This window comes from Cyanistes caeruleus, chromosome 7, assembly GCF_971803275.1.
Source record: "Cyanistes caeruleus chromosome 7, bCyaCae1.hap1.1, whole genome shotgun sequence".
Lineage (NCBI taxonomy): Eukaryota > Metazoa > Chordata > Aves > Passeriformes > Paridae > Cyanistes > Cyanistes caeruleus.
In genome coordinates, this window is record NC_141707.1 from 19530102 (window position 1) to 19545758 (window position 15657).

At 42.9% G+C, this 15657-nt stretch overlaps 1 long non-coding RNA gene across 1 annotated transcript in view; it reads left to right on the forward strand.

Annotated features, from left to right (window-relative positions):
* The first annotated feature begins 395 nt into the window (after positions 1–395).
* LOC111932052 (uncharacterized) overlaps positions 396–15657 on the forward strand; it is a 49274-nt gene continuing 34012 nt past the window's right edge. The window contains exon 1 of the long non-coding RNA XR_015289345.1: positions 396–715. This is a non-coding gene — a long non-coding RNA (uncharacterized LOC111932052). The remainder of the gene's footprint in view (positions 716–15657) is intronic.

Genomic DNA, 15657 nt, shown 5'->3' on the forward strand with positions numbered 1-15657 from the left:
CATAATAAAAAGGACTTCTGACAACCTGCCAAGAGTTTTGTGGCCTTGTAAACACAAAAGTGCTCTAATAAAATTTTATTAAGTGTTAAAAAGTCATAAAAAGTGAAATAACATAAACTACAAAATTTACTGTCCTCAGCAAATGCTGAAAATATCGTCCATAGTAAAATTAAATTAGCATGTAATAGCGCGGCAGCGTGGAGTGGGCTTGAAAGAGGATCCGGGAGCGGGGGGGAAACAAGGGGGGAGGGGGGCCAGAATAGAAAAGGAGAAGGATTGCACTTGAACGGAATGCGGGTCACGGGGGGCTGGCCATGGCGATCCGCGCGTGTTCCCGGCGGGCCGCGGGGACGGCGGCGCGGCCGCTCCGCCAGGCGGCGCTGTGGGAGCGGCAATGCGGCGGGCCCCGCGCGCGACCCCCGCGGGCCGCCGGGAGCGCCCCCCGCCCCAGAAATGAGCCATTTACGGGGATTTTGGCGTCTTCTTGCAAATCAAAAAAAAAAAAAAAAAAAAAAAAAAAAAATGGTGCGAGGAAAACAATACGGGTATATCTGGGCTGGAAGGCTCCTGGCGGGGCAGGCGGCGCGGAGCGGGCTCCCGACGGCTTCGGCCGCGCCGCCGCCCCGGCTCCCGGGACAGGGCGTCCCGAGCCGGGGGCGGGCGAGGCGGCAGAGCCTGCTCGCCCTCTGCTCCTCCGGGCCGCCGCAGGAGACAGGTAAGGTCAGCCTTTTCTTCGCCCTCGGTGCTGCTCAGGGAGAAGGCACGGTCGGGACGGGGACCGGGCGAGCATCGCCGCACACGGCCGAGGGGCACGGGCCGGGCCGGGACGGGACGGGACGGGACGGGACGAACACGCTGCCGCCGCTCGCCGCGCTCCCCCCGTGCCGTGCCGGCCGTGCTGGCCCGTGGGAAGGGGCTGGGCTGGCCCGGCTGCTGGGGTGCGGGCAGTGAGGAGGCAGGCGAGGCGGCGGTGCCAGGTTCCCGGGGCACCGCTGCCCCCCGGTGATGCCCGTCCCTTGATGCTCGGCCGGGATTTGCCCGTGGCTGGCCGGGAAGGAAGCGAGCACGCTGCCGTCACATGGAGCCGTTCGCCAGAGCCGCCCGAAACTTAACGCGGGAGGGGGGAGAGAGAGGGAGGGAGGGGGGAAAGAGGAAGGGAGGGAGGGGAGTAATAGTAATAAAACAAGGAAATTGTGACTAGAAAATATTCTAAGTTTCGTTTTATTTAGGTGAAGAGGATAGCTGCTTTTCATGTGGCAAGGCTGATGTTCAAGGCCACTGTACGAAAAATCTCTCCGCCTAAGCCGGGCTCGCCTTTGAGCCTGAGCGCTGAAGTGCGGAGCAGCCCCGGCAGGGAGCGGGCAGTGAGGGATCCAGAAGGGAAAGCTGACTGAAAAACAGACGATATATGAGCAGGAGCAGCCGGCCTCGTCCTCACTAAGAGAAAAAAAAAAAAAAAAAATAACCATGAAATTAGTTTTAGTAGAAATTCTAACAACTCTGCACATCCCAGTCGCTTTGAATCTCTACACCGTGTATTAAGGCAGGGTTACAAAGATAAATAGAATCAGCGTTATTCTTTCTTTTGAGACGTCTAAATGAACGGGAAAGTTGTAGGTATAGTATAGAGAACTGCTTGCTTTAGTTTGGCTGTCTTGAATTAAGGCTGGTTTCTAAAAATAGGTATTTCTATTTGGACCGAATTGGCTCTGTGCATGTGCAGACCATACAGCTTAAAAATCTATATTTATCTCACTGATTCAAAACTTGTAATGTTTTGTATACTTTTATGTTCGTCACCTCTGATTAAGACAATGAGGATATTACTTGGTAGTTCATATATACATTTACTGAAAATTACAGAAATAAAATACATTTGGAAAAGGAGCAAAAACCTGCCTTTTCTTCCATCTCAGGTTTTTATATAAATCTTCCATAATTTTACAGTAATGTCTGCAGTTACTAATGCTTACAGAAAGTTGTGCTTTTTAAGGAGAAGAAAATGACCGCATCACATTGTCTACTGCATTTTTTAAAAATCTGAGCTCTACACCATCTATGGAAACACACACGTTTTCAATGAAAGCTAAATAATGATTTTCCTTTCCCTCTAATTAAATTTTAAGTCTTCTCTCAGCAAATATAATGTAAAGGCTGCAAAAATGCAAACAGAAAGTGTAACAGCGCTGTGATCAAAGCTTTGAACTTAGATGAATTAAAAAGTCAGCAAAGCACTACAGAATTCCACATACATGTGGCTAAGGTGTGTGCATGCCTACATAGCTTTGAAGAGTTTTTAAGTGAAATGAAGGGGTTTGGAGTTAGTTTGCTTTACTGAAAGACTTTTCAAGATCAATACTAATTTGCTGGATTTTAGAAACATTCCTGGGAATTCCCTCTTTAGGCTATGGTGTGCAGACAACTTTTATTTAATTTTTTATTAACTCTTATTTATTTATTTTAACTCTTATTTTATTTATTTTTAAATATGGTTTTAAAAACATAACTCTGTCATCTGGTTGATCAGCTGTTTGCTATTTTGTGCTGCTCTCTGCCTGAGCAAGTACTTGTACAATATCACGACATGCAGAATCCCATTTGCTCCCTGGGGTTTACAGACAGGAATCAGGGTACGTGCTTATGTGTGCAGCATCCGGGTTTCGGTGGTAAGAGAAACTTTTTTTCCTAAATTTAGCGTTCTAACTTGTGATGGGTGGTTTTGAGCATGCGGCATTACCTCCACAACGGAATTTTTGTATCAGCCTAATGTGATGTAAAATCCAAAAGATAAGGATACACTGGGCAACTGTAGGTTAGGTTTAAATGGACATAATGAAAGTTCAGTGGGCAAATGTCTGACGCTGCATCAGACAAGGCTGGAACTCCTGTTGTTTACATCCAGCCTCATCCCCGGTCCTTTCAGGATCCGACATTGCCTTGCAACTCCAGTGTCTGCGACGAGCAAACACCGGAGCTCTGCCTAGGGGAGTTTGCAGCCTGTCAGAAGGGGCTGAGAGGGTGAGGAAGGAGAGCCCAGGCACGGCAGAGTGCGATCCTTGCTGTGGGCAGGATGGACATTATCGGGGCTCTGCGACTGCAGGGGCTGCACATGTGGCACTTTCTTGGCAGGGTTTCTTTAAAGGCTTGCAGAATTTACAGGCACGCACCGTCCAACAGAGGCCTACCTTGCAATATATTAACCAGATCTTTCTAGGTTGATTAATAGCTTCAGTCTTTTGTTGATGGATTTTTATTTTTACTTTTTTTTTTATTTTAGCTGCAGTACAGCTGGACTCTATGCTACAGAAAGATAATGGATGAAATCTTGGCTGTCCTGAAGTCAGTCACAAAACTCACTGACTTCATTGGAGCCACGTTTTCATCAACTGCCTCATAATACTTTGTATCAGCCATATGGAGGAGATTTAAAATTGGCTTTAGAAGAAATAGAAATTAGCTCCTCTACAAATGATTTGCATGGGTTATCTGGGGGGCTTTTCTCCAGGTAATATAAATGGCAACACAAAGTATAAACTGCCAAAAAGACAAATAGGTATAGAACATTTTGATTTCCTGTAACTACAGCATAACTCAACTAAAATATTATCTTAAAATCAACAAGGTTGGATTACTCTATGTAAGACCACCAGGTCTGCTGTAGATGATGCAAGGGCATGGGAAGACATTGAAAGGCACAAGTGGCTGTTTACAGTTCATGGCACGTTTTGGGAGATGTGGAGCTGTGTGTCAATGACGCTGTAACACGAGAGGCAGTGAGTTAAGCAGGAGAGACAGTATTAATTCACAGCCCTCGCTTTTGTACATTTAGTGTTATTGAATTGTGCTTCCCCTTGATATTTTAAACAGATGCATCATAATGGACCTCTCAAAATCTGATTTAAACCATAACACCAGGAAGTACAATTTTGCTAAAAGGGGAGGGAGGGAAAAAGAAACTGCTGGACTCCCAGCCACTGCCACAGTCATCTTTTCACAGACAGTTTTTTCTGATCCATTAGCCTGCCAGACAAGGATGGCACCTATCCAGTGTAAATATTACATTTTCAACATTTGGATGGCATTTTGAGCAATATTTCTTATCCCCTGAGACTGTACACTTTATAAATACAAGATTATCTGCAACTCAGAGCTAGGTTGTGGTAGGATATGACTTTATAATGCAAAAGATATTTAAAGAACGCCGTGCATGGACTCACTTACTGAAGCATAAAGCTTCATTCTCTCAGTTATTTTAATTTACAGTGAAAATTACTTAAGCACAGCATCAAACACAGTTGTTTTTTTTCCTGGAACAGGGAGGATCCAGACATGATTTTGGAGGAATAACTCCATGTGTAGACAAGATCTGTTGCTACTGTTCAACATAATCTGCACTGTGCATATCTTGAAGTGGAAAGCCACACTAGCATTTTTGGGACCTAATATCCTCATTGGACTATACTCTTGACTGTGTATATTCCAGTAATATCCCACTAACAGTGCCAGATGCTGAAAGAACTCCGTGTTGGAAATAATTATGAAAGTGAGTGAATCCTCATTCCTTGCAAGTAATGAAACTTCTTAGAGCAAGAACTTGTTCTGACATTCCCTTTCTGTTTTAAATCCTCTTTCTTGTCAAAGGGAAAATTTGCCATATTTGGATGGAGCCCCAAAACAATTTCTTTGTGTTTGTTGTTCTAAGTAAAAACAACATAGCTGGTTTGGATAGTCTTGTGTAGGGAAGGAGGAACCACACCCAGACACGCAGTTCTATCACATGCTTAGGCTGAACCATACACCCTGAAATTTGTGTTTGCAAAGAAAAAACCTGACCCCTTTTTAACTACAGAAGTATTTCTTAGGACCATTTTGATATATGCCAGATACTGTCCATTAAACTGGAAAAAATATAATCCTGATAATACTAGTTTCACATTTTCCTGGTTGTAGGTATTTTTCCATACTCATTATCTGCTGTTTTGAAAGAATGTCCTTATTTCCTGACTTGGAAGTACAGAGCAGTGCATTTGTCTCCTGTTTAGTTTCCCACCTTCCCTTCAGATTATGGCTCATGGTCCTTTGTGTCTTTGGCCTTATATTTACCCACTTCCAATAAAATGTTATCAACTGCTGGGTGATTCTCATTTGGTATCTGCCAGTGGCTGCCTGCAGATACCAGACGTGGAGGTCTGGCAGTACCAGTGGAGGGCAAGTCATGGAGCCGAGTAAAGAGGAAGCCCCACACCCACCTGGCTACAACAGCAAACTGAAAAAGAAATTGCACATTTTCATAATGAAAAGATGGGTAGGGAAGTTCATGGCTTTAAGCCTGGTGCTCTACCGTGGTCCTGAAGGAGAGACACATCAGTGTGACTGGCTGACTCCAGGTTTGTAACCAGAGCTGGGGAGTCCCTGCTGGGGTGGTCATGGCTTTCCAAGAGCCTGTGGAATGCCCCATGGTGCCCTGGCACAGGCAGCCAGGACACAGTTCTCTCTGGCAGAGAATCGGGTCTTACATTTCCAGCCTTTGTTGCTGCAAAAATAACCTTGGAAATAAGGAGCCTGAGTAACCCAAGGAGCTGGCAGGAAGCTTGGAATAATAGTTCCGAGAAGCGTGAATTGTGCCCTCCAAATGGGATACCTTAGAGGTCTGGTAACAATGCATTCACTGCTAGACTCTATTAACTATTAATGGCAAGCCCAATGGCAACACAAACAACTGGCTAACCTGCTCATCCCCCTGGGGGAGTCCATCCATATGCAGAGGAAATGCAAACTTATCAGGGCTTGAACATGCCCCAGAAAAAGGAATGTCCCGGTTTGGCACCAGAACATCTCCTTCTTGTCACTCTGCTCCCTTGGTAGCACGGTGTATTTTGCTGAATCAGCACGTACATGGTATGCCCCGTGAGGGAGGTGAGATGGGGGATAAGCAGAAGAATCTGGCTTGTGGCCCACATCAGTAGTTGGACATGATGATCTTGGCAGGTCTCTTCAATTCAAGATACCCTTTGATTCTGTGAAAGCAATACAGGATGATATGGAATGCTATGGGAAGGACTGGTACATTAAAATTTTGATGATTAGCAAGAACAAAAAACCAAAATAAGTTACTGAGTATCAGATACCTGATTTGGCCTTATCCTAGTATGAGTGAGGCTAAGACCAGTAGTCCCATTTTTGTCTGGGAAGGGAGGTTTTTTTGTACAAACCATACAGCCAATTACATCAGGGTACCTGAGAGTCTAACACAGAAATGAAATCAACGTCATGATGTCATAGGCATTCTTGACAGTAAAGTCTCCTCTTCTTGTGTCACTGTTCCTGTAGCAGACAAGCTGAGTAACTCCTCCTGAAATGCTTTTGGTCCCTGGGACCAAAGGCTTAGGATGGATCCAGTCACACTGCCTGGAGCCTCTCTACCACCCTGAAATTCTGCCTTGCTCAGGGCTCTTCATAGCACCCAAAAGCACAGCCACCCCTTCCTCATGGTTTACACATTCAGTTCATCAACCAGTAAAGCATCTTGGCCAGCTCCAGGTTCCCATGGTTTAGCTGTGAGCAGGGTAAGCAGAATTTTGAAATCAAATTGGAAGGCACATACCTTCAGCTATAGATTGGTAGATATGTCTTATGGAATATACTTACACCAAAACTTAAAGTGAGGAAATATCATCCATTCCCTGCTTACTGTCATTTAGAATAGACTGCATGTGAGAACCAGAGCCATCAGAGTAAGGAAGAACAGCTGTAGTATCTCTAATGACATCCAGCGCTACAAAGTTCTTTGAAGTTGCGTAGCTGCTGTTTCTTCTCTATGATTTCCAAATGCAGAGGGGGGGAAAAAAAAGAATATCAATGTTAAAAGCATCAGTCAGTCTACTTATTTGGACAATAGTTTTCTGTGTCGTTTATTCTTATGGTGGTCTGAAGAGGGAAAGCAGAGAATTTTTTGATGTTTATAAAACATGCGTTATTTATTTCTGAGACAAAGATAAGCAAACAAACAAACCAAACAAAAAAACACCCTACACACTATTTGTCAAAGGCCAAAGTCCATCATACTTAGGCATTTCCAGAAGGGCATTTTTACCTTATTATGTGTGACTGCTGATGGTGTGCCTGATCACTGGGTAGATGACTGGGCATTTCTGAGGTGCCACCACCCTTTTCCAGCACCATCCATTCACCAGTGACACTGTCACTTTCAGATCTATCAGAAGTTTGCTAATTTTACTTTATTCCCATTCCTATCAGATCGCTGTTATTCCAATACAAAAGAGGATCAGAAAGAGTGTGGACTGAGCCTCAATGAGCTCGCTTCTCAGACCTTGCCAGTACACTGGGGGCTGCCATGTCCCTCCTAGGAGGGCCAGTACAGTCCTTGGTGCTCTGCTTGGCCCGTTTTGCCAGCCAGAGTAAGAAAGTACCACCTGGGTGAGTTCTGGGTTCCTCAGCTCTGGGGTGTGACGTGTATGGGAGGAGCACCAAACCCCAGGGCTGGCAGACCCGTTCTGACCTGGCTGCTCTGACTTAATGCTCCGACAGAAGCTCCTCCTGAGCAACACCACAAGTGCTAACACAAGATACCTTACATCTGCTGTGGGCTGTGAACACCTAGTGCTGCACTTGTTCTCTGATAGAGCGTATCTGGGCCTTGAAACAATCATAACATTAATCTGCAATAGTTGTGTTTTATTGGGCATTGTAGATCGTTACTTACTCCAGGGGAAATAGTAAGGCTCTATGCCAAAGGCCAGATTCTGCTTTCTTGGCTTAAATAAGCAGGTCCCTCGGGTGACTGCAGTGGGAAAGTTACATTTCAGCAAGAGCAGAGCCAGCAGAAACCCTGGCACTGCACTTAGTTCTGCAAGCCCAGTGAACACAGTGTGGCTACACATGGCCACTGGCTCCCATCAGAGGGCTGGGGGAGATACCAGCTCACACCTTGGCTTGTGTTGCAGCTGAAACAGCAACACTGACATACCAGTTCACTGTTTTTATTATTTTACTGTTTCAAAGCACTGACAGGACTTTAAGAATTAATTTTTTTCCCCTGGTACTGTCCCACATTTCCCATTCTTTGTATGTGCAAGTACCAGTTTATAACACTTGGTATAAGGTAATAAACTGGAAATCAAGGGCATATCTACAAGAGCCTATAACAGCATAGTAGTTGAAAAAGAAATAGAAATCTCAGGTGTTACTCTGCCAGTGACCCAGAGAAATATAGAATGTAGAAAGAAAACTGATGACATTTAACCTCCCACTTAAGAATACTAAAATACAAAACTGCTTATGAGTATTTTGTAATAAAATACTTTCCTGATGTGCTTATATGTGATTTTAATGTATCCAAACTATTTCCATATATTGTTAAAGGTATTTCCTCTTTTGATTAGGTACAACAAAATTAAAGGTTTCTTAAATATAATTGCCTGGAAAGAGGAGTTGTTTGGGTATACTTTTAAGTAAGTCTCATGACTGACATTTCCAGCATGTTGAAATAAATACACAAGTAAAGCATGATTTCTCATCAAACATCCACTGAAAAGACAACTCACTGTAATACACTGAGATAAAAAATGGGTTTGGGGGGGAGCATGCTTCTTTTTCTGGTGGTTCCATTATCCCAGTTGTCCTTGACAGCCAATGAAGAGTCACGTAAAGTTTACATTAATTAATTTTATTAATAATCTGCTTGAAATTTGTAATTCAAAGGGAAAAAACAGCTGAAAAACATGCAATCAGCCACTTTATATCATGTTTAGCTGTAAAAAAAATGCTGTTCTTTGAAAGATCCAATCACCAACAAGCTGCAGAATGCTTTGCAATTTTGACACATACTTTTCTTTCATCTAAAGCCATAGACTGTCTGTATTTTACACTGCCTCCTCTAACATTTATATTTTACCACTTTGGGCTGCAATGTTACATTACAATGGTGCTGAGCCCACCTACCTCTGACTTCTCTTTTTATGACGTATTTTCTCCCACAGTGTTGGAGATGGCCTGTAACATAAAAAAATACTTTCTTGGTACAGGAAGATTACAACACAGGAGATTTCAGTGCAAAACTATACAAAAAAGAACTTAGAATTGGCACATGTTTCTGTACACTGCATTTGCAAAGATGGAAAAACTACAATGTAAAGGAAAACTCTGTGCAGAGGAGACTTTATTAACTTCCTTAACTTCTTTTCTGGTGATTGGTATTAGAAGTACTGTGATAATTGACTGTGTTCTGCCTGGTTACCACTTTAACCTTACTCCTCTCCACACATTGCTGTCAATAAGGCATCCAAATAGTCAGCAGAGTAGGATGCTAGTTGTGTTCTGGAACTAATATTACCTGTTTAGAAAAGATTTCAGATATGGCCTTGCTAACCAGAGGTGGGCAAAATACTCCGCTCAAATAATTTATTTATCAGAAAGTTACTTAAACATTTTTTTTTAATTCTCCAAATGTAATAAAACTTTTTTTTTTTTTCCTTTAGATTCAACACTAAAAGATCAAGCAAGACACTTCTAATTGTGCAACATTTTTGAATTCCTAGTACTGAATTTACGGTGTGTAACTAGAGTCAAATTTGCTTGTGCTAATTGTTGGCAATTGAGGTGATGATTATTTCATCAACAGCAAGCTTGGTTCCTGAGGGTTTGATTTGGAGGGAGCCCAAGTCACTCCTGTCTGCTGATGAAGCTGTTCCTGTCAAAATGGGTTAACACAGTGTAGCCCATGGCCACCACGCTGCAAGAGTAGCATTTCTAAATGAAGGGTCCTGACAAAGGAGGGGGATGAAATCCTGTCCTAGAAAGGAGCTTTTCTTCTCTCACTCCCAGTGAGTTACCCAGCTCACCGAGGACAGACATTCACTGCATGCACACATCTGGCCCAGCCTCTCTTCGTGTAACATCATTCATCAAGTCCTGTCATGTCAGCCCTGCTGCCCACATTCCCCCAGCACACCACAGAAAACTTTCCTCTCCTTACATTTCACTGCCTCGTAGGCATCCTTTGTTCACTTTAACAACAAAATGGTGCCATTCAGGAGCTCTAGCAACATAATTGGTACTTACACAGCACAGTCCTCCAGTCACCGAAAGGTCTGCGAGTGCGCAGCTAGGATTGCTGCGGTGTCATTCACTGCTGCAAAAAATGCAAACTTCATATTGGCATGATGAATTTGTCCCAGTGATTTCAAGAATGCTTTGTAAATATTTATTCTCTCCATGTACATACTAGGTGATGCTGGGAAGTATTAAGTCACTGTGGAATATGAAAGGAGGAAAACATACATTATACTTGTCTCATTGCTGCAGTACAGATGCTGTGAACCCTGGTGGTCAAAAGCACTATTTCTGCTCTTTGAACATAATTTCAGATTTTTCCACTTCATAGTTCAGTCCTGACAGCAAAGTAGGCCAGTGTATTGCAACTTTATGACTTTTGAGACCAGACTCATGCAGACAGAGGTGTCCTGCTGCCTGAGAAATGGAAGGCTGTAAGGGCAGTGCCTCCCAGCTATGACATCCATGCAAGAAGTGTGGACAGGACCATCAGGCAGTTCATGCAATTCATAGGTTGAAACACTCCTCAAAGGGTGATATTTTTACTTTTATTTTTATTGCATTTTCATCTGTCTGAGGCCATTTTTAACAGACTTGCATCACTTGTACTTAGCTCATTATCAGTGAGAGCAGGGGGAGAAGCTCCTTACTTGTCTACTTTAGTAAACACTCCAGCCAGTTCATGAGTAGGTGGATAAGGGAAATCTCCTGATCCCTTTTACCCCACTGTGGTTCTTGTGGTTCTGGGAGGGTTTTTTCCTTGTATTTACACAAATTAATGTTTCTTCTTCTCCAACTACCCCTTAAAGCCTGGGGTTTGCCTCTTTGCCTTATCCAGCACCCTTGCCCCTGCTCCTTTCTCTGCTCTTTGTTCTAGATGACTACATTAGACTATCATTCTCCAAAAGAAAAGCATGTTTGTTTTTTTCTTAATTTTCTCAATCACATCTCATTTGTCTCCTCGGTCATCACAGCTCTCTTATCTTGTCAGGCTCAAAACCTTGGCACCATCATTAGGTATTTGCTTTCTGTTGCCAGTATCTATTCCACTACTCAGTATTATAGATAACCTTCCCCTAGTACATCTGTTCTCATCTCTTTCTGTACATCTTCTCGCTGTTCAAACTATGGAGTGACTCAGCTCTATGCAGCCTCTTCTTGACATGGCTCTGTCTGTATTTATTTAATGAGATTCACCTCAAACACTCATTTAAAATTTAGCCTTGTAGACAGAGGTCAACCTGTGAATCACTTGGATCAGTCTTTGAGTTGAACAATTAGCAATTAACTCAAAACCAATAAGCTTTGAGGTTTACTAACAGAGAACCAGTCAGTTCTGCCAGCATTGCACTGTAGATGAACAGAGCATGGGTCTATTCCCAAACACCACATTAACCTATGTGTTTCAGAAGGAAAATGCAGTGTTAAGGATCTGTGTTTGATATTGCCCAATATTTGACATGCAACAATACTGCATCACTGTGCCTTGAATATCTTGCTGCTTGCCTGTGACACAGTCCACAAGGCACAACAGCTATGAAATGTGGACCCTTCCGAGACAGTTCATGCTTGTCAGGTTGGAAACCGATTTGTGCTGGTGATGAGACTTGTCTGAGTTGCTGGGCATTGCAGGCCTCTTTCTGTTTACCTTGCCAGCCCATTTGCAGGCAGCTGTTCTCCAGCAGGAGACAATGTTAAAGCAAACACTCACATGGATATTGTCCGTAATAATTAAGATCCCAAGGCAGCAAGTCCCTTAAACATGTGCTTAACTTTGTTTAATCAGGTAACCAGTCTAAAGCTTCTCCTGAAATGTCTTCTACACTTGTCATATTAAACTTTCCTCAAGGTCATAAAAAATGTTTGTCCATGGTCTTCCATGCATATATCATCCAAAAATGCCCATGTGGCTTTGGAGTGGGCATTTTCCTGCAGCTGTTTCAAAATTTCTTTCATATTTTTGATTCCTCCCCCTGTTGATTCTCTGACAGTACTTCTGCCCACCAAACTATCAATTTGTTGAAAATTTCTCTTCTCACTCTTGATGACTTTTGTTATTTGAAAATAGAATAAAACTCTTCATTCGTTAAAAAAACTGTTTATATATCCTATCTCTGCATCCAAGATACCACGGCTTCTGTGCTTTATGGGAATAAATGTGCTTAATAAATGTCTTTGAACATGATCATCTTGGTCATTACCATCAGTATTTAGGAGATGAGCTTCCCCATATCTTGTTGGTATTCACTAGAAGATTAAAAGTTGTTGGTATGCAGAAATGGAAGTAGATATTTGTAGCAACTCATAGTCTTGGAGGAAACTTAGCAATTAGACAGACAAAGCCTGATAAAAGGTCCTAAGACACATGACTTATAAAGCAGACATAGCCAGTCATGGGCTCAAACATTCTTCTGAGGGACAACCCTTGTCAGACCATCTTTTGCTTCTCATTTTTGCAGATTTCCAATTTGTGTCTGACAGGTGAAGTACTTCGGTAAAACAGAGTTGCCCCTGTGGAAGAGAGGCTTGGTGGGTTACAAGGCTGCAAGGACACAGAACAAAACTGTCAGCTCTCCCCAGATGGGCATCACTTGTCAGGAACACCAAAAAGGTTTGGTGCAGCTGTGCAAATCAGACTGCCTGCAGTACAAGCAGGCTCACCGGAGCTTTCAGCTAACACAGTCCTCTGCTCTGGGTAGTGGGCTTCCCTCTTCAGCAACTGCAAGAAAAAACTATCAGTAATTTGAGACCTGAAAATTTCTGAGAGGAAGAAATTTAAGAGTCTGACCTTTACTGGAAAGCCTTTCTGGCCATCACTTCTCTGACTGAAGTCTATCACAAACTTGAGGTAAAAAAGCAAATACAGACCACGCAGGTATCTCCACCATGGTTAATTCTTAGCCTGCTACATAATACATACACAGAAAAAACTGCTTCTCAGGATCTGAGTATCAAGAACCCCCAGATCTCCAAGCTTGCCTCAGACAGCTGTATGCAAGCCAAAATCTCCTGCTCCCATGTAAGTAGAGAGGAGCTACACTGCTCCTTTCCCATCCTCACATGGTGGTCTGAGGAAATACCGGAGCAGACATCTCAGCACCACTCCCTGTTCCTCTGGAAAAATAAAAAGGAGGAAAAAAATCCAAAAAAAAAAAGGAGGAAAAGCTCCACAATGGTTACTGCCAAATGCCATTAACCTGATATCAAGAAAAATCTACACCACTGAATGACAACAGAGCTGTATTCTGAGTATGATGAAGCATAGTGGAGCCATCCACTTGCAGTGTGTGGCCTGAGTCTTGGGCCACAAGAGTGTCTGCAAAATTTGTAGCACATTTCTGAATGTCCCATCTCTACTGCAGATGTTTCCATCTGCACTGCAGTGTGGTGCTGTGCATCTCACATGCCATAACATTTGCAGCTTCTTAATCTCTTTCACGGGTAGTTCTAATGGTGCTGGTTATCATTTGCAGCCACCATTCTTCCCCTCATGACTGGATGGCATGAGATATACTAATGGTGGTATTTCATCTCTGCAGCACCTGTCAGAGGCCCTCAGCCTTCTGAAACATTGCTATCAGAAAAAAAGGACATTTCATCGCTTCTTTTGAGGGACTGTAGCTGTGGTGCCACCATGGCAAAGGGGCAAGAGAGGGTTACTGGCTTCTGTAAGATCCATTCCTGCCCTTTTGCCTTCAAAAGAGCCACACTGGGCATGGTGCACACTTCTGTAGGTACACACTGTCCTGTTGGTCAGGGCACCGATCCCTCTTCCTGTTTAAAGGGAATCTCTAAGTGGAATATGGGGCAAATCCCCAGAACAGAGAGCTGAACAACAGCTAAGAAACTGAATTTCAATGGTGTGGAGGATATTCCCCCACAAAGCCACATAAAAATCATAAAAATTGAAATCCAGACTCTTAGAACTCTTAGCCAGCACTTTTAGACAACATGGATACTTATTATCATGTCCATACTGTAGGGGTTTTGATAATCTACGATGTAGCATAGATACAGTTCCAGAGACTTTACCTACCTGCATTTATCACTGCAGAAAGATCATGTCTATTAATCACAGATAAGAGCACAGCCTATTGTGTCCCTGACAATTGGAGCTCTCTGCCAGCAGAGCAGACACAAATGCTAAGATGAACAAAATGTAAGGTCTCTTTACAGGGTTCAGGTTGTTTGGGTTTTTTTCATAAAATCTCCTACATGCTATAAATAGGGTCTTGAATTGCTGTGGTGTTCTGTAAGTGAAACACCAGCAGGGATGGGAGGGCAAATATCTGTTTCTAGCTGCTACAAAGATATTCTGCAATTTTCAGTAGGGTTGGAGGGTTGCCATGTCTTTGTGAGCTGTGCTAGAGAGAGCTCTAATTGTTTGTGCTAATTTGGTTGTGCATTTTGCAATTTTTCTAATTGCTTGATCTAATTTGGTTGGCAATTTCAATTCCACTTGGCCTGGATAAATAACAGTACAAAATAATATTTTATCGTATTTTTTTGTCATAACTTCTTCATGTGGCTTTGCTACCTTCCCAAGTAGTAAGCCAGTTTTAAAAAATAACAGATTTTTTTCTGAAATTCAATTTATTTATTCCTTCTGTTGGACTCTTGTACACTCTTGAGGGCAGATCTCTAATTTTCATCTGTCAAGCATCTAGTACATAAGGCTGTAAAGCACTGATGCAGGAACTTGGAAAACTGCTCTTGTTTTTTGTGGCTCCCAGTACAAGGGGTCCAGGTCACAAATGTGTTTTTCAGGGTTGGGGCAGCTGATGGTACATGCTGGGAGCTGCCACCTGGGAACCCTGAGGCAGCTTTGGGATGCTCAGGGCTGTCAGAGCCATACCCTTCAGTGTCCTTTCCGTGGAAAGACGAGGGAGAAGCTGGGATCAGAAAACCCAAGCACATGTGGGCCTTACCTGCAGGAGGCTCTGAGATGGCTGGAGCAAGCACTCCCACCTCTGGGTGCACACTCCAGACATACCCTGGGTTTCCTCTCTCAGATATGGCCTAAGGGGCTGCTGCGGTGCAAATGATAATTTATGATACAAGCACATACACCTGCAAGAGTAACATGTTCATAATAATTAATAAATGCTTTCAGGGTGATTCAGCAGCCATAAAGAGCACTTTAATTTGCTTCTTAATTTCCCCAAAGAAGTTACCTGCTATATGAGAAATCCAAAGCAGCGTTCTTCAAGCCCTAGCAAGATATACAATCCTGAAAACAAGACAAAAATTGCTCCCATTTTTTTCCTTATGAACTGATTTGTAATTTATTTCTGCCAACATTCTGAACTCTTGAGTAAGCTTGCTGCTGGAAGAACAGAGACAGAGAGCACATTTTAAGACTGTTTAGTTTTTTGAATTTTACAAGTTCAAAGAGAAATAACATTTACTCTTGGTTGCTATTTATTTCCCCTATATTCATTTTCAAATCAGCTGAGTTTTCTGCAGAAAACAGGACTCTCCTTTTCTAGGCCTTCTATAGAAGGATTTATTTATGTTTTAATTCAGGAAGGCTGCCATTTTTGAGTTACCCTTGTATATCAGATTTTATCTGACCAACAAAATCCT